The sequence below is a fragment of the Stegostoma tigrinum genome, chromosome 34 (genome assembly GCF_030684315.1).
Source record: "Stegostoma tigrinum isolate sSteTig4 chromosome 34, sSteTig4.hap1, whole genome shotgun sequence".
In the NCBI taxonomy this organism is placed as follows: Eukaryota; Metazoa; Chordata; class Chondrichthyes; order Orectolobiformes; family Stegostomatidae; genus Stegostoma; species Stegostoma tigrinum.
Genome location: NC_081387.1, coordinates 24699169 through 24719887, shown reverse-complemented (window position 1 = coordinate 24719887; position 20719 = coordinate 24699169).

The window sequence follows — 20719 nt, the reverse complement described above, 5'->3', positions numbered from 1 at the left end:
TCAATGAGACGCCACTCCCCTCCCAAAATGGAGAAAGTGGTGGAGACTGATACAATCCCAAAATTTAAAAGGGTGTATGGGTGTAAGAAGAGGAAGGGATTTGAGGGAAATGGGCCAAATGCTGGCAAATGGAACAACATTTATTTAGGATATCTGGTCAACATGGATGAGCTGGACTGAATGATCTGTTTCAGTACAGTTTATCTCTGTGACTATATGACTCTGTGAACTGCTCCATTTTCCACCTTCATTCCAGAACTCAGGGAAATATCTCCCATGCCTTGTGAATGAATTACAAGACTTATAAGACTGAGGCATTGCCCACGTTGAATATTCTAATGAATATAATAGTGTTTAAACATAAGGGGGCGACCATTTAAAACAGATGCGGTCACTTTGTCTCCCTGTAAAACAACAGTGGATGCAGAGTCTTGAAATATCTTGAAGGCAGGGGTAAATAGATTTTTGGTTAGCAACAAAAAAACTGCAGATGCTGGAATCCACGGTAGACCAACAGGAGGCTGGAAGAATACAGCAGCCAGGCAGCATCTGGAGGAAAGGAGGAGTCAACGTTTTGGGTATTACCTTTCTTCAGGACTGGCCCACTGTGTTCTTCCAGTGTCCTGGTTATCTACATAGATTCTTGCCTACCAAGGGGAACTAAGGTTATCAGCAATATACAGGAAATTAGAGTTGAGTTTAAAAACAGATCAGCCGTGATCTTATTGAATGATAGAGCAGGCTTTAGGGCTGAATGGTCCTTGTTGATATGGATTTAGTGATGTATAATAAGACAGACATCACAAGGAAGCTGAAGGTGAAGGAACCCCAGGGGGCAGTGATCATAACATGTTAGAATTCACTCTGAGGTTTGAGGGGGAGGAGATTGAATCAGATTCAATGGTATTACAATTGAGTCAAGATGACTGTAAAGAGATGACAGCAGAGCTGGCTTAATTGACTGGAGTGGAGCCTAGCAGCAAAGACGAGAAGCAGCAATGGCAGGAGTTTTTGGGACTAATACAGGAGGTGCAGCAGGAATTCTTTCCAAAGGAAAAGAAGCATACTGAGAGGGGGTCAAAGTGACCATAGCTGACAAGTGAAGTCAGGGACAGCATAAAAGCAAAAGAAAAAGTCTTTAACATGGTGAAGATTAGTGGAAAGCCAGAGGATTGAGAAGCGATTAAAACCAGCAGAGGATAACTATAAAAAGCAATAAGGGAGATCAGATAAAGTAGGAAGTAAGCTAGCTACTAACAGAAAAGAAGATTGCAAGAGTTTTTCTTTGTTATATAAAAGGTAACAGAGAGGCAAGAGTGGATATTGAACTGCTGTAAAATAAGGCTGGAAAATAGTAATAGAGTCATAGAGAAATACAGCGTGGAAACAGAACCTTCAGTCTAAGTCACCCATGCGAACCAGATATCCTACATAAATCTAGTCCCATTGGCCAGCATTTGGCCCTCTTAAAACCTTTCTATTCATATACTCATCCAGATGACTTTTAAATATTGTGATCATACCAACCTCCATCACTTCTTCTGGCAGCTCATTCCATGTACGCACCACCTTCTGCATAAAAAAAGTTGCCCCTTAAGTCCCTTTTATATCTTTCTCCTCTCACCTTAAGTCTATGCCCTCTAGTTTTGGACTCCCTTGCCCCTCCTACTCATCCTCCAGGGAAAAGACCTTGGCCCTTCACCCTATCCATGTCCTTCATGCCCTTTATAAGGTCACCCCTCAGCCTCCAATTCTTGCAGGAAAATAGGGGATCAAAATAAAGCTGGAAGAACTGAATAGTTATTTGGCATCAGCCTTCACAGTTGAAGGTACAAATACAATACCAGAGTTTCAAGAAAGTCAGCGCAGCTGTGAGGGTAATGGTCATCACCAAGGACAGTGGAGAATTTGTGGAATCCATCGCTGCAAAAGGCTGTGGAGGTATTGACATTGAATGTATTTAAGAGAGTGATAAATAGTTTCATGATTAGTCAGGGGATTGAAGGCTACAGGGAGAAGGCAACAGAATGGGGTTGTGGAACATATCAGCCCTGATCAAATGGCAGATCAGACTTGATGGCCTAATTCTGTTGCTATCTTTTATAGTTTTAGGCCTGGTTCCAATTGTATAATGTGGATGTGTCAGGGAATGTGAGTGTAAGGGACTGTGTATGTAAGTGGGACTGATGTTGATGTCTATGCGATTCTCAAGTTGGATTTTCTTTTTAGCTATATTCTGGTTCTGTCAGACTTGTCTTTTTATTCCTTTCATGTAATGGTTGCTGATCATTTACAAAATATATTCTACTTGGACTGGCAAACATTTGTTTGCTGCAAGAACACAACAGATAAGGTGAAACTTGAAAATGCAGTTCATGTGTTTGAGAATTAACAAAAGATCAATTATACTGATACAACCTGTCCTGCGAATTCAGATGTCTCTGCAAGTAATTGACATTTTTGCCTACTAAATCGTTCTGCATGGGAGGAAAGCACCATTTCAGCTATGCATATCAACAGAGTGAAGAATCTGAGGCTTCTCAGTGCAGTGGTGTTCACAATGTGTCCTCTCTGATGAAGGGCCTAAGCCTGAAATGTCAGCTTTTGTGCTCCCGAGATGCTGCTTGGCCTGCTGTGTTCATCCATCTCCACGCTTTGTTATCTTGGATTCTCCAGCGTCTGCAGTTCCCATTATCTCTGTTCAAAATATGTTCTGCTTAGGCAGAGTCAGTCAATGGCAATGGATGAAGGGCCAATAACTGCAGAGCGTACAGATTAAAGTGACGGGCAAAAGAACCAGCATGGATGTGAAGAAATGCAGCTTCATACTTCAATTACATTGATAGATTGGAGGTGTGGGGAACTGTTCTCCTTGGAGAGGAGGAAGTTCAGATCAGATTTGATAGAAGTTTTCAAAACCACAAGGAATCTAGACAGAATAGATCACACGGAAATGAAGGGGTAATATTCCCATTGATGTAAAGGATGAACATCAGGAGGCTGTGGGTTAAAGTAATTGGCAAAAGTAGAATGGTGATGTGAGAAAACTGGTTTCCATGCACCATGTGGTGAGGATGAGAAGATGCTGCATGCAGTTTCAATCAGGACTTTCAAATGGGAATTACGTTATTACCTGTAAAGGAAAGGAAATTTAGACTATGGGAAAAATGTGAATGAAGTGGCTGTTATGTGAGTTGTTGCTCCAGAGAATCAGCATAGACAAAGTGGGCTGATGGGCCTTTTAGTATGCTATAATCACTGTATTAAAGCTATGATTCTTGATAATCATTAGGTAGGTTTTAGAATGAACTACGAACAAATGTGGATACAGAATCTATCTGGTCCTTCACCAAGAAGCCCAAAGAATACTTGAGGAAGAAAAATACACCAGAATGGGGAAAGGATGTCAATGGGATGAACTGGATGCCTCTTCACCGCAACTAATGGCAACATGATACTCTGAATGCTCCCCTTCTGTGAGAGGATGTTACGATTACGTGAATGACATCGCAGTTTACAGCACAGAGGTAATTTATTCAGCCCAACAGCCCGAGACTGGTGGTTATGGTGCACAGATTTTACTCTCACTTTAATATATCACAATCTACTGTTCCTTTCTCCCATGTACACTTGTGTATTATCATTGTACTGTTGGTTAATTTCATCATATTACTACCCTCAGCTATTTCATATCACAGAAAGGTCCAAATTCTCCATTTCAGTAAAGAAGGTTCTCCTGAATTGGATTTATCAGTAACTGTCATATCGCATCATTGCTTGCTTTGGAGTCCACCACAAGTGGAGACATTTTCGTGAGAATTCTCTGTCTAATCCTTACTTTAATTTGAAGCACTATTATTAGGTCCGTGCTAAGTCTCTTTTCTGGGGGAAAAGTCCATATCTGTTTTATCTCATGATGTTGTATTCCGTCAGTGTTCATGAAACTTCCAGGCAAGGTCAATATTTATTATCCATTGCTACTTATTCTTGAGAAGTTGATGATGGGAGGCCTTCTCGAACTGTTGTAATCCATGTGGTGTAGGTACACCAGGGGTGTCACTACATAGGAGCCTGTAACCGTAAACTAGTGACACAGAAGGAACTGTTGTCCTTGTCTATTACTTACTTTGAGTTGGTTGGTCCATTCAACTGTTTAAAGTATTTTTAACCAACCTGTAGAGGGTTTCTACCACATGCCTCTACATCAGTTCGGACTTGAACCTGTGGCTCCTGGCCCAGCTGTAGGGACATTACCACTGTGCCATAAGTGGATTTTAGGTGCAAGAGGACCTACAATATATATGGATATAGACAGTCAATAATCATCCTAGAATGATATCAACCCGACAGTGTTGAAACAGGCCCTTCGGCCCAACAAGGCCACACCGACCCTCAGAGCATCCCACCCAGACCCATTACCCTATGACGCATCTAATCTACACACCCCTGAACACCACAGGCAATGTACTGTAGGAGGAAACTGGAGCACCTGGAGGAAGCTCACCTCATACAGGGGATATGTGCAAACTCCACACAGACAGTCGCCCCAGTCTCTGTCAGCTCAGACCAACGTTTTGTTTACTTCAGTAGGAAGTGCCTCGGAAGAGGAGGCAGGGTATACCCTTTACAGGAAATCAACATTTACGTTAGTCAGGAATAATTCTAATCATTTCAAACCAATTCTTTGATATTTGCAGAATTAGTAGTGATGATAAACAACTGGTTTTAGCAAACCTCGCTCTGTCCATCGAGAAATTCAATGGCCTGTTACTGGACACGATGTGGAGCAAAATTATTGCTGTCATTAATCCTGGTAAATCTCAGTTTGATTCCTTTGTCACGAATGATGACTAACTTCATAGCTAAATGGATTCCAGCTTATCAAACAGCATTTCTAATAATAGGGCGGGTAAACGAACATGAAATAGGAACTAAAAACAGAAGTTGCTGGAAAAGCTCAGCAGGCCTGGCAGTAACTGTGAAGAAAAGAATCAGGGTTTACGTTTCAGGTCTGGTGACCCTTCCTCAGAAGCTGTGTTCCGAAAGCTTGTGATTTCAAATAAACCTGTTGGACTATAACCTGATGTCATGTGCCTTCTGATTTTGTCCACTCAGTTCAACACTGGCACCTCCACATAATTACTGAACAGCCTGGGTTTGGAACAGGGAGGGGCAAAGAACTGCAAAACACCGGGAGTGGGAACTACGAAAGCCTAGGGAACTACTGGGACATGGAAGCACAGGAAGGCTGGGAACCACAGGGAGCCTGGGAACCACAGGCGGTACTGGGAATCACAAGGGTGGCTGGGAACCACAGTGAGACTGGGAACTACAGGAGAGGGGGGCTGAGAATCACGGAAGGCCTGGAAACTACAGGAGAGCTGATGACTAAAGCGGGGCTCGGAACAACAGTGGGGCTAGGAACCACAGGGGAGCTGTGAACTATAAGGGACAAGGAATCACAGTCGACTGGGAAATACAGCTGATAGGGAACCACTGGAACTGGGAACTGCTGGGGACTGAGATTTGATGGGTCAGTTTCATTGCCTTTCAGCCAAGATACATTTTGAAGTGAAGTTATGATTCCTGTCCCAGTATATTTTTCAAGCTTGGGTTAATAACTGACTTCTTTAAATGAAATCAGTGAATGGGGAAACTGCAATTACTTACAGAGAAAGTATTTGTACAACCATGTCAATTTCATGGAGAAAATGGATATAGAAAGGTAAACACCATTATCACCCAAGTTCCATTCCACTCCACCTACTCCCATCCAGTAGTGTGGGTGTCATTTAGTTTTGGAATCTCTTGAATTTCACCCTTGCTAAAACAAAGAAAAGTCATTTTGAATAAAATATTGAAGAAAAAGTGTTTTCCCTGTAGAAGATTAAACCCTGACTCTGGAATTACTGCAGATGCTGGAGAATGCTAGATAACAAAGTGTGGAGCTGGATGAACACAGCAGGCCAAGCAGCATCTTAGGAGCACAAAAGCTGACGTTTCGGGCCTTGAAGGGTCTAGGCCCGACACGTCAGCTTTTGTGCTCCTAAGATGCTGCTTCGTCTGCTGTGTTCATCCAGCCCCACACTTTGTTATCTCTGGAATTACTGTTTCCTTTCTCCAGCAACTAAGAAGTGGACTGAGGCAAATTACTCCACGACGCTTCCACTTCTTCAAATTGGCTGGTTTATGTGTTGATAATTCAGTGTTAAACTGGATCGTTTACTAAGATTTTATTCACTTAGTTTCTCACATTTAGTTGAGCACATGTAAATGTCTGTCTTCCTGTACAATGCTGCAGTATTGACGCTGGCATAAAATGACAGCATCTCCTTCTAATGATGTTGAAGAGATTTGAGCTTGTTCCCAGGTAATTAGTAGTTTGTGAAATCTGCTACAATTTTGCAGAATCCAGTGTTAGTGCCGGAAGAAAATATGATGTGTGTGGCCCAAATACACTTCCACAACTAATGTCAGAACCTGGGTCCCTTCAGAAGCCCTGGGATTCCTGGGAATTTCCTGAGTAAGTGCTTTAAAAAAGGAGGCACTTTGGAGACTGACGTGAAGGAACTCAGTGTTATTTGTACATTTCCCCCAGCTCCACTTTCTGTAAATTTTAATTTGTAATCAAGGATTTTAACCTGCAGATCTCCCAATGGGTGTGCTCCTGGACCAGGCCAAGTTGGCCGTTAATAGGTCCAGACAGTTAGCAGTGGAGGGGTCATTAGCAGTTGAATATATATCCCTCCTTCATAGCTATGTTGGTCCCTAGGTTTCCTTGGAGAAAGCACACAGAATACGATGCCTTTAGGGAGAGGTGGGTACTTCAGGGGATTGTGTACTTTGTCCTGCCTTCCAACTCCATGTTGATTTATCTCCATCAGCCTCTCCTGACCTCGTCCTCACTTTGGATGCTATTGCTTTGTCCTCATTGGCCTCTGCAAGTAAGCTGAACGATTGGAAATTCAGAAAATTTACTGGTAGACGTTAATAGATAGCAATACCATTCCAATGTGTTTAATTACATCACAGAACAGGTTAATTAGGAAATTAGGGTATTAAGATGAATGGATTATTTCAGTGGTGAGAAAAAACATTTGGTTGTGTCAGAAAGTACTTCCAGATATAGAAAAGTAAACAATAAAAGTTTTAACTTCATGGTCTGTTAGCATAGCTCAATCTGGATGTTTTTTGTAGAATCCCTACAGTGCAGAAAGAGGCCATTCGGTCCAGCACAAACCCTCCAAAGCACAACCCACCCCAACACTGCCTCTCCACCCTAGCCCCATAACCCCACAATTACCATTGCCGAACCACTTAACTTACACGTCTTTGGGGAGACGGTACAAACCCCACACAGTCAGTCACGTGAGGCTGGAATCAAATCCAGACCTCCGATGCTACGAGGCAGCATTGCTAACTACTGAGCCATCATGCCACCCATGCTTCTGCTGAACAATTCCCTCAGTTTGACTGGGGATTTAAACTGTTTCCGAACACACTACTCATTGTTTATGTACAACTTCCCTTGAAATCAGCAGTGGAGGCTGCTATTTCGCAACTAATCACAAAATTTAAGCTGTTGTGGTCACTGTTGTCTCAGCCTTTCCTTTTGTGTAAGAAGGCCCAGGTGGTTAGATTTTAGTTAGACTTTATTTTTATACAATAATCAATGTGATAGGTAATAAGGGCAAGGGAGCCATTTTAATGGCAACATACGGACATTGAAACTTATATTAAATATGTGTTCATCAAGTTACTGTATTAAGGAACGAGCAGTCTCGGAATAGCTGATTGTGTGCGTAAATGTAATTATCTTTGAATTATAATTAATGAAGCAGATCAGAAGAAAATGGATGTTAATTTGATCAGTAATAAATAATCACTGTGCAACTTAACAGTCCCTTGAACTCTCCGTAACACAAGCATACAAAGGACAAAGGACAAGAGACAAGGAAACCATAATAGCCCTAGCCAAACATAGACATGCACAGGAATTCCTAGAGGCATGGTTCTCCATCCATACTTCAATTAACAAACATATACAATAGGACCCCATATACAAACCCCTACAGATCAAAACTGGAAATGCCAGCACTCACTATAATGGGCCAGACAGTATAATTTCCAAGCATTGTAGAATAGCATCACTTCATCAGAGGCTGCACTGATGATGCCACCTAGCATGGTGACAAAACATCTGAAGGAAAACAAGCCGGCTCAGTGAGCAAGTCAACAGCCTCACAAGCATGCAGTTTTCACTGGAATTGTTCCATCAGCAGAATCTTTCCAGAAGACCAGGAAGGTTCATGGGACCCACTCCACTACCTCCCACAGATGATCCATGGCACCAAAGCAAAGCCCCGAACAACAGGTCCCTCCCACCTGCTTATCAGAGACAGAAATAACCATACCTTCCCAGTTGATGTGAGTGTTTGTGTGTGAGCATCAACAGCTGGCTGGGTGTGAGTGTCAGTGGGTATGTGGATGAGTGGGAAAGAAGAGCGATTGTCTGTGTTACCATGTGTGAAAATGAGTGAGCTGGTCATACGCCCACCATTCCCATCCTGCTTCCTTGCCAAAAATCCTATCCTCAAACCTAGCCTGTTCTCCAATCCCCGATATGCATTTGTAGATTGGGTTTCTACATTATAAAAAAGATAAAGAGGCTCACAAAGCTGTCAACCATAACTGAGAGAATATACTTAGCAGGAAAATTTGGGCTAGATGAGGTATTTCGCTCTCGGTGAGACAGAACTATGGTTAAAATAACAGTAGCAGAGCATTTTAGTGATAGTATCCACAATGCCATATGTTCTAAATTTGCTATGGAAAAGGAGAGAGATGGTCCAGAAAAAAATAGTTTGGATTAGCATAAGGCAGATTTTCTTAAAATAAGGCAGTATCCAAACAAAATAGACTGGGAACAGCTACTTGAGGGTAAATCTGCATCAGAACAGTGGAAGGTGGTCAGAAAGGTACTGTGGTTAGTGTAGGCGCAACGTGTTTCTTTTAGGGTGAAATGTATGAGCAGCAAGCCCAAAGGATCCTGGATGCCTGGTAATATTCAGTACTGGGTAAGAAGGAAAAGAGAGATGTACGACAGGAACAAAGGGAGCAAAACAATGGAGGCCCTAAAGGAATACAGAAAGTGCGTTGGGGCGGTGTTGGTGGTGGTGGGGGTGTGGGGTCTTGGGAAAGTAATTAGGAGGTCAAAGAGGTGACTTGAGAAAACATTAGTGGGCAAGATTAGAGAGAATCCCCAAGAGATTCCACAAGTAAATCAAGAGGAAGACAATAACCAGGTGAAGAGTAGGGCTGATTAGGGACTAAGGGGTCATGAAGTTGGAGGACATTGATCATGTGTTATGAATAGTTAACTTGGGAGAAGGAACGTTGGATAAAGCTGAAGATAACAGGAACTGGTAAGAAGCCTTACAATGGGCTGTTGTGTGAATGGTGTGTCACTGAGTCATTCAAGTCTGCTAACAGCTAGGATTGTAGGAATTCAGTCACAGCTGTTTCTGCCAAATTAAGCATACATTTGGCCAAAACATTCAGGATTGGTCACGTGTGCAGATAATTCCAAATAAGGCTCACAACTTGGCACAGACACCTGTGTACGAAACATCCAGAAACCCCTGAATGTTTAGCAAAACTTCAATGATTAACATTGCAGGAAGTTCCCTACATCAGGAGATGCAGTGAAGACATTGAGCAGAATTTCAGAGTGGCCAGCTGACAACTATCCTGGGTAATTGTATCAGAGATAATGGGAACTGCAGATGCTGGAGAATCCGAGATAACAAAGTGTGGAGCTGGATGAACACGGCAGGCCAAGCAGCATCTCAGGAGCACAAAAGCTGACGTTTTGGGCCTAGACCCTTCATCAGAAAACCTTTTCCACACTTTGTTACTACTTTCCTGGGTAATAACGCTTGGGTTTAGCTACAGAGATCAGGGTTGTGAAAGACAGTGATTGAGATATCTCTAGTTGTTAAAAGTGTATGGTATTCATTTAAATGCTTATAAATTAATTGCATTTTATAGAGATCTAAGTGTCTCCTCTGATGGGAATCAACAAGAAGCAGCTTTAAGTTACTCAAACATCGGGCAGGGTAACCACTCATTTTTCCAACACCCTGCCTGAGCTTGATTTAACTATCCCACGTGATGGCCAGGGATAAGTGGGTGTGGGAAGGAGGAAGGTGGAAATTTGGCCATGAGAAAGATACAACAAGAACAGTGGGCACACTAAAAAGGGTAGTGCTAACAGAGAATAGTGGATCCAGGGGACTCTGACACCTGGGGAGGATTTCTCCAACAGGACGTGTCTGGGAAATGGTCAAAGTACTGTGAGCATACTTGTGGAACTGGTATGGAAATGGGAGCATGTGGAGTACGGTAAAAGATGATATGGGAAAAAGGAATTTTAAGAAAGTGCAGAAAGCGGTAGCAATAGTCAATAGATGTAAAGCTGAAAAGTCAGACAGCATCTGACGAGCAGGAAAGTCAATGTTTCAAGCAGAAACCCTTCGTCAGGGCATTTCAGCCTGAAATGTTGACCTTCCCACTCCTCAGATGCTGTCTGACCTGCTGTGCTTTTCCAGCTTCACATCTGGCTTCCAGCATCTGCAGTTCTCACTGTCTCCAAGTCGTGGTAGCAATAGGCTGTACGTTGGAAGAATGGGCAGAAAGCCAGCAGTGAGAGCTGAGGTAGCCGAGCTTAGAGAAGAGATAAAAAGACTGACTGAGAAGGTCAAGAATTTACAAAGCCAGAGAGATGTACACCCAATGCATATAAGCCAGCTTCAAATGCAGTATGAGAAATTGATAATGGAAAAGGAGAATAGTGAAGAGGAAACTAAAAGGGCTCACGTGCAGACAGAAGCATTAAACATACGGTGTAGCAATTTGCAAACACCTATGATTGTAGTGCATGGGTCAGCGCAGAAGCAAAAGTGGAACTCAGGCGACCATGCAGAGTGCAGGAAGCAGATAGAAATGCTGCAGAGTCAAATGTTTGCACAAAGAGGGATATTATATAGATATGTAACCACAGCCATTGAGGAGGGATGGGAGGAACATGATAATATAGTCTGAGGAGGGCTGGCAGATAAAGCAGCTAGATATGGAGAGAAGAGAGAAGGATCCAGGGAGTGGGGGACCCTTTCCAGACAGGAGCGACAAGACAAAGACCCACTGTTCCTGTGCCCCCCTCCCAATCACTAGGAGACAACAGCCAGCATGCCTAGGAGGCCAACAGCCACCCCTCAACATTACACATTCCACCCCTTATGATGTTCAGCAGCTAAGAGATATAGCCAACTGTATGGGGATTGTCAGCCTGGGGACAACCCCCTGGAGCCGTTCCAAGCTACCCTCAATACGCAGGTTAGATAATGAGGAGGAGAACAAACTAACATTGATGTGTCTCCAATCCGCTGTACATTCAGCTTTACCTGAGCCAATAAAATGAGGGTTCGGGGAACAGGAGATGAGTTAACGGAAGCTGTGCTAACACCCATGGGAGCTAACAGAGGGGACCCAGTGGAAGTATAGACAGAGGAAAGCGGAGCTCCCTACTATGTTTTACTTCAAGGCTGTGGTTAGTGTTTCAGAGTCTATACAGTCGAGGACTAAATTGGCAAAATTTGCCTGCACCTTTTGACAATCAGTAGATCCATACACTGGTGCCCCATGGCACAGAGGAATCGCGAAAGGTGTGAAATGTTTGACCCCTTCCAACAACACACACATTGAGGTGTGGTGTTGAGGAAAATGGTTGGATCTTGGGAGAAGGAGACAAGAAGACATAAGGCTCAGGGAGGATGAATGGTGCCTCTTCGAGATCAAAGAGCAAGTTGGAGAAATTAAGGGAAGGCACCAGTCCCAAGGGGACCACCACTATTAAACGGTAGGAAGGGGATGTGGGTCTGGACAAGGAGTGCCGCCTACAGCTGCAGGGAGTGGTAGGGCACCTCAGGGCTCATGGAAGCGTTTTAATTGTGGCGAAGAAGGGTACCATGCCAGAGATTGTCCGAATCTTTGGAGAGGCCGGGCGAATCAGGTGAAGGTCCAACCCTTGCCACTAGAGGGACCCCATTCCATGCCTCAGAACAATATGAAACCAATTGAGGCAACAAGCGGTTTGTAACCCAACCTGGCTCAAGCCTTCCAACACAGTCACGTGATGCAAAATGGGATGGTACAGGGAGACCCCCAGTGACGGTATGGTAGGAGGATGCCCTGTCACTTTTGTTTGGGACTTGGGGATCCCACTCTGAACACATTTATTGTTAATAGTGATGATTAGAAAATAGAAACAGAAATAATCTTGAAATAATCTTAATCTCCATTCAGATACTGCTGTATGGACGTATTCATGATGGTACAGTGAATCTAAACAGAATTGCTAGATAGATGTTGTTATTACAAAGGAGAATTGTAGAAGTAGAAAGGGTTAAAAGTACTACCACATGAGCAGATAATTTACTGGCGTCACACCATGAGTCTCAGGTGGTTATAGCAAATGATCTTAAAGGACCATGTCTACCAAAACAAAAAGGAGAGAATACTTGTAAAGAGAACATAGGGAATATTCAAGGCAAAAGACAGACAGAGACAGATATAGGAGAATAGCAAGTGAATGACAAATTACCCTTAAAAATTTTGTTGACAGTTCTTCATCCATATAGGGTTGACAATGGACAACTGGCTGTGGGAGCTATATGGAAGATGATCAAGGATGAAAAATGGGTAGTATAGCCAAAGACCGCACATGCTCAAGCAGCTGAATAAGCAGCAGTGGAAAACATAATGAGTCACCCAGGTACATTCACCCAGGATCTACTATGTGTTCAGATAATACGTACGTGTGCAACAGTCTTGTGAGAGGCAAGAGAGTTTTTGTTAGCAGATGGGAAAGTCAAACCATTGCTCTCTGGATGAGGTAAATCATTGAGAAGGCAAAAAGGAAAAGGCATGGCGTGATGAAAGAGAAAGCTCATTCTAAGTTATCACTAGAGGGAGATAGGGGGGCAGTTGAATTGGCCGAAGAACAATGGCAGCCACAGCTTGAAGAAATAAGAGCACAAAAGAGAAAGGAGTTGTTCCAATTGATTTAGCAGTCGCTTAGCAGAAGAACAAAGAAAGAATAAATAATTACTAAACGCATTGGAAGGGCAGGAGTCAGAATCAAGGAATGGAAAGGCATTCTTGTAAGAGATGGTGTGGTATTACGTGAAGGGAAGTTTGTAGTACCAGAGAAAGAAACCAAATGATTTATTGGAAAATACCTTGAAAGAGATATGTTGGTGGTTCCAAATGAAAGGAAATGAGGAACATTATGTGAAAAATTGTTTGACATGTGCCCAAAGTAAGCCTGACAAAAAATATGAAAAAAGGAGCCCTTAGACACACGAGGCCAATAGCGGACGCCTGGGCAAATCTGCAAGTCAAATTTGTGGTCCCCTACCCCTGACTACAGGGGGATATAAGTGTATCCTGATGATAGTAGATACCTTCACCGGATGGGTAGAGGTATTTCCGACTCAAACAAATATTATTAAAATCACTGCGAAGGTCCTGTTAGAAAAGTTTGTTACTCATTGAGGTCTATGAAGGAGTACAGAATCAGATCAAGGGACACATTTTACAGCCCAGGTGATGCATAATGTCATGACACTGCTAGGGATAAAATAAAGGTCCCATATATCCTGTCCAGGTGGGATAGTCAAAAGGACAACTTGAACTTTGAAGAACATGCTGGCCAAAACAATGCAGGAGCACCAGACAACTTGAACTTTGAAGAACATGCTGGCCAAAACAATGCAGCAGCACCAGACAACTTGAACTTTGAAGAACATGCTGGCCAAAACAATGCAGCAGCACCAGACAACTTGAACTTTGAAGAACATGCTGGCCAAAACAATGCAGGAGCACCAGACAACTTGAACGTTGAAGAACATGCTGGCCAAAACAATGCAGCAGCACCAGACAACTTGAACTTTGAAGAACATGCTGGCCAAAACAATGCAGCAGCACCAGACAACTTGAACTTTGAAGAACATGCTGGCCAAAACAATGCAGCAGCACCAGACAACTTGAACTTTGAAGAACATGCTGGCCAAAACAATGCAGCAGCACCAGACAACTAGAACTTTGAAGAACATGCTGGCCAAAACAATGCAGGAGCACCAGACAACTTGAACTTTGAAGAGCATGCTGGCCAAAACAATGCAGCAGCACCAGACAACTTGAACTTTGAAGAACATGCTGGCCAAAACAATGCAGCAGCACCTGACAACTTGAACTTTGAAGAACATGCTGGCCAAAACAATGCAGCAGCACCAGACAACTTGAACTTTGAAGAACATGCTGGCCAAAACAATGCAGCAGCACCAGACAACTTGAACTTTGAAGAACATGCTGGCCAAAACAATGCAGCAGCACCAGACAACTTGAACTTTGAAGAACATGCTGGCCAAAACAATGCAGCAGCACCAGACAACTTGAACTTTGAAGAACATGCTGGCCAAAACAATGCAGCAGCACCTGACAACTTGAACTTTGGAGAACATGCTGGCCAAAACAATGCAGCAGCACCTGACAACTTGAACTTTGAAGAACATGCTGGCCAAAACAATGCAGCAGCACCAGACAACTTGAACTTTGAAGAACATGCTGGCCAAAACAATGCAGCAGCACCAGACAACTTGAACTTTGAAGAACATGCTGGCCAAAACAATGCAGCAGCACCAGACAACTTGAACTTTGAAGAACATGCCGGCCAAAACAATGCAGGAGCACCAGACAACTTGAACTTTGAAGAACATGCTGGCCAAAACAATGCAGCAGCACCAGACAACTTGAACTTTGAAGAACATGCTGGCCAAAACAATGCAGCAGCACCAGACAACTTGGTTGACAATGCTTCCTTATGTCTTGATGATAATAAGAAGCATTGTAGCTTCCTCTGCAGGACTTACCCCTTACAGATTGAGAGATGTGTGGCCTGAAGCCCCTACCAGGATTATACCTATCGAAGCAAGAAGTAGAGAAATTAATGAAAAATAAGTGGATACTACAGGTGGTTGAGGTTGCGAAAGAAATTAATCATGTGGTTGCAAATAGAATGGAAGGAAGAAACATTAAAGTAAGGCCCACTTTGAGTCCAAGACAAAGCCAATGGAGCTGCAGGTGAGGCAACAGGTAATAATAGCTGTACATCAAAAACATTCTTCCTAGATTTGCAAGGACCATATGAAGTGATAGACAAACCAAGTCCATCAGTATACAAAGTGCAAACACCCCCTAACAAGAGTGGCTAGTATCATAGTAACCAGCTAAACCCATTTGCAGGGGGTGCAGGATAATTTATCAGCATTTACACATATCATTGGAAGAATGCAATGGCTCAAAGTTAGGAATCTTATAATGGGTCTGGTTTTGGAGCTCAGGCCAGGAAATCATGAAATCGGAGGAATCTGAACAAAATAGAGATCCATCAGGTGCATCACTATCTCCCAACTCCTCAGAGGCAGATGGACTCCTCAGGCTCACCAATGGAAATGAAAATCAGAGGAAAAAAATGGGGGAATAAAATGGATGAAACAGTCAGTCTGCAACCAAAATGGGTGAGGGAGATAATTTGACACATCCCTCAACGCCAGTTCATAATGGGACTAAACACCAAGAACGAACTTAAAAATCATTAAGTAACTCACCATCCAGGAATACCCATGACTGAGCAGCACAAAATGGCCAACAGCTACCCACGGCTCATGCAGCAGAACATGGCTGACAGTAATTAGAGAACTTGGGAAAATATTTGATTAATGTAGTCTTCACAAGAAGATCAATAGTATCCCTGTAGACCTAGATAACAGAACTTGGTTAGAATATGCAGCTTCAGTTGTTTATAGATAAGAACATTCATACTACATTAATTAGTGAATCTGTCTACAATACTAATAGTGGGTTTTAATTAAAATCCTTCAAATAATCATAGATATATAGATTCTATATGCAAAAAACAATCATTAGGGGAAAATATCCAAATAAAATTATGGGTAAACCAGAGTCAGACATTAAAAACAGGGAGAAATGAATCACAGATAACAAGGTGTAAAGCTGGATGAACACAGTAGGCCGAGCAGCATCAGAGGAGCAGGAAAGCTGACGTTTTGGGCCTAGACCCTTCTTCAGAAACGTCAGCCTTCCTGCTCCTCTCATGCTGCTTGGCCTGCAGTGTTCATCCAGTTCTACACCTTGTTATCTCCAATTCTCCAGCATCTGCAGTTCCTACTATCTCAGAAATGCATCACAGGTAAAGAAACTAGCAGGTATTGGAATATCGGTTGAATCAACACACTATAAGACACCCATGGATGAAGATAGAAGTATCTAGCAAATACAGTAAGAAAGAAACTGTTCACAATTTATTACCTAAAGAATTCTAACATTCGGTGTGACCGTATAACTTTGTTGGAACTGGTAATATAAGAACTGGTAAAATTCAATATTCTTTTGTATTTCTCTAATGAGGTTAATAAGGGAATTCAAAGGTCCTTAAGTGATAGGCAAGTATCCAGCTAATTGTGAGTTACACAGAGAGTTCTTTACACAGACTGTTGTGAGAGCATGGAATGCGTTGCCAGCAGCAGTTGTGGAAGCAACGTCATTGGGGTCATTTAAGAGACTGCTGGACATGCATATGGTCACAGAAATTTGAGGGTGCATACATGAGGATCAATGGTCGGCACAACATCGTGGGCTGAGGGGCCTGTTCTGTGCTGTACTGTTCTATGTTCTATGTTCTATGTTCTATGTTCTATGATGCAGCTGGGAAATGCTTGGGAAGGAATGTACTTGAATAAAGTATCCAAAGCCACAAGAAGGGTGATGAGAGACACAGAAACAATGGAGGGCCACAGGGTTGATCACAAGCCTGTCCATCTCTAGCTGTACAGTGATACGGTTAGCTTAATTAGAAATGTACGTAATTAAATAAAAATATGATTGGTTTGGAAATGCTAAGGAGGGATGAATAAAATGAATAAAAATGCATGTTTTCTTTTGTTCAGTGAAGATGTCCCTGGAATTTCAGAGGGTTTCGCCCCATTGGGTGTAATTTCAATAAACTCTTTGATGCTGGAAGTAAACTCCTGGGTGTCAAGTGAATCATTTAGTCACTCCACCAAAAACCACGCTATAGTTCTAGAGGGACCCAAAAGCAGGGTGGATTTGTCCCTTTGCCAACAAGAGGCAAGTCGTTGACTATATCCGGAAGAAATTATCAGAGCAGAACTAACTCAGTGTGGATTTGCCTCTAATGAGAACTGTTCATTGTCTATTCTGCTGATGAATAATCAAACTTTTCTCAGGTATACCTTAGTCGGAGAAACCTACTATATTGCCATGGCAGCCTTAGGATAATAAAAAAAAGGGCATGATTAAGAGGGCTAAAAGGGGTCATGAAATATCTTTAGCAAGCAGGGTTAAGGAAAATCCCAAAGCCTTTTATTCATATATAAGGAGCAAGAGGGTAACTAGAGAAAGAGTTGGCCCACTCAAGGTCAAAGGTGGGAAGTTATGTGACGAGTCAGACAAAATGAGGGAGATTCTTACTGAGTACTTTGCGTCAGTATTCACTGAGAAGAGGGATATGACGGATGTTGAGGTGAGGGATAGATGTTTGACTACTCTAGGTCAAGTCAGCATAAAGAAGGAGGAAGTGTTGGGTATTCTAAAAGGCATTAGGGTGGACAAATTCCCAAGTTCGGATGGGATCTATCCCAGGTTACTGATGGAAGTGAGAGAGGAAATGGCTGGGGCCTTAACAGATAACTTTGCAGCATCCTTGAGCACAGGTGAGGTCCTGGAGGTCTGGTGAATTGCTAATGTTGATCCCTTGTTTAAGAAGGGTAGCCAGGATAATCCAGAAAATTATAGACCGGTCAGCCTGACATTAGTGGTGGGGAAGCTGCTGGAGAAGATACTGAGGGATAGGATCTACTTTAATTTGGAAGAAAATGGGCTTATCGGTGGTAGGCAGCATGGCTTTTTGCAAGGAAGGTCATGTCTTACCAACTTGATAGAATTCTTTGAAGAAGTGACAAAGTTGATAGATGGGAGAACGACTGTCATATACACGAACATCAATAAGGCATTTGATAAGGTTGCCCATGGTGGGCTGATGGAGAAAGTGAAGTCACATGGGGCCCAGGATGTACTAGCTAGAGGGATAGAGAACTGGATGGGCAACAGGAGACAGAAAGTTGTTGTGGAAGGAAGTTTCTCAAAATGGAGAACTGTGACCAGTGTTGTTCCTCAGGGATCGATATTGGGACCATTGTTGTTTGTGATACACATAAATGATCTGGAGGAAGGTATCGATGATCTGATTAGCAAGTTTGCAGATGACACTAAGATTGGTGGAGTAGCAGATAGTGAAGGGGACTGTTGGAGAATGCAGCAGATTATAGATAGATTGGAGTGTTGGGTGGTGAAGTGGCAGATGGAGTTCAATCCAGGCAAATGCGAGGTGATGCATTTTAGAAGATCCAATTCAAGAGTGAACTATACAGTAAAAGGAAAATCCCTGTGGAAAACTGATGCACAGAGAGATCTGAGTGTTCAGGTCCATTGTATACTGAAGGTGACAACACAGGTTGATAGAGTGGTCAAGAAGACATATGGCATGCTTTCATTCATCAGATGGGGTACTGAGTGCAAGAGTTGGCAGGTCATGTTACAGTTGTATAGGACTTTGGTTCAGCCGCATTTGAAATACTGCATACATTTCTGGTTGCCACATTACCAAAAGGACGTGGGTGCTTTGGAGAGGGTGCAGAGGAGGATAACCAGGATGTTGCCTGGTATGGAGGGCACTATCTATGAAGAGAGGTTGAGTAGATTATGATTATTTACATTAGAAAGATGAAGGTTGGGGGGGAACCTGTTTGGGGTCTATAAAATCATGAGAGGTATAGACAGGGTGGATAGCAAGAAGCTTTTTCCCAGAGTGGGGGACTCAATTACTCGGGTCATGATTTCAAGATGATAGAGGAAAAGCTTCAGGGAGATATGCGTGGAAAGTTCTTTGTGCAGAGGGTGGTGAGTGCCTGGAACGCGTTGCCAGCAGAGGTGGTAGAGGCGGGCACGATAACATCATTTAAGATGTATCTGAACAAATACATGAATGGGCAGGGAGCAGAGGGATACAGATCCTTGGGAAATAGAGGATCTCGATTGGCGCAGGTTTGGAGGGCCAAAGGGCCTGTTCCAGTACTGTAATTTTCTTTGTTCCTTATTCTCTTTATTCTTGATGTACATGAAATGCACAGAATGTGGCAATCAGCAATATCAATTCTGACTTAAACATTAGCCACCAAATCTTGTTTAAGCCAGAACTCAAGGAGAAACTGTGCATAACTCTATTTGTCCACCCATGTGATACAGTTGAAGATTTACAGCAGTTTGTAGCTACAGAACAGCCACCTATTCCACACTTCACTGCAGACTGTATGAAGATCTGAGGCAAAGGAAGTTATCCATATATGGGCTATGCATGAGAAGGAGATTAAAACTCATGCGAGAAAGAAGTAAATAGGGGCTTGCAGGCTTCAGGTTTCTGGAGTAAAATGTGAAATCGGGGATTGAACACTCAGGTCCATTTGTGGATCAGAAATGTGTCTTATGTGATTGTTGTACTACAGTTCATTATACTTGCTGTTATAATAATCTTCTTTTGTTTGTTAAAACGGCAAGTTAAGAAGTAGAAGGGACTGACAACAGGAATTGTTCTCAGATACCATAGGATAGGTTGTATGGAAGTGGGTTTGTAGTGGTTGTTTATTATAAGGTCGGAATAAAGTAAATAAAGCTAATTCATAGCATTTCTTACTATTTGTTCATTTATCATTTGTATTGATATGCGTATCTTGCAAGATGTGGAAAGTGTATAACAATTATTTGCCGGAGAACAAAACTGATTTTTAACTTTGTTTACATCTATAACTATGGCTTTTGTTAAGTATAATGACCTAAATGGCAGTTTCACATCACACAAACAAAATAATGCTTTTCTGAGAGTACATTGCTGTACGAAGGTAATGCTCACCACTGACAGGAGGCTCCCTGAAGGATGTAGCAAACCCAACAGAGATGATCCTCAGATAAATATTTGGATGGAAAGTGGGGGGAGTTGTTTGGTAAGGCTGAAGATAACGGGAACTGATAAGAGGCTTTACAAAGGGTTGTTATGTGAATGGAATTACACTGAGTCATTAATAATATTTGGGTTTAGTTAACGAAATCAGGGCAGTGAAAGACAGTGATTGAGATATCTGTAGTAGTTAAAATGTATTTTGTAAGTACTTCATAAATTAATTTCATTTTATAGAGCTCTAAGTGTCTCTGCTGCATCCTCATTTACGTATGTACTATTGTTTCTCAGCAACGGTTGACAGAAAGATGCAAATGCAAAATTTAAGAAGATGGACTGTAATGTTCTTGAACAGTCTGATATAAGAAGTAAGGGTATATTGGAAGTTTTGGTGCATTTAAAAGTGCACAATCTCCATGTCTGGAGGAGTTGTATCACAGACTATTGTGAGACACAAAAGATAACCAGGGTCCCTGACCTAATTTTTCAGTTGTCTCTGGCCACGGGAATGCCAGAGGACTGGAAGGCAGCTAATGTGTCTCCACTTTA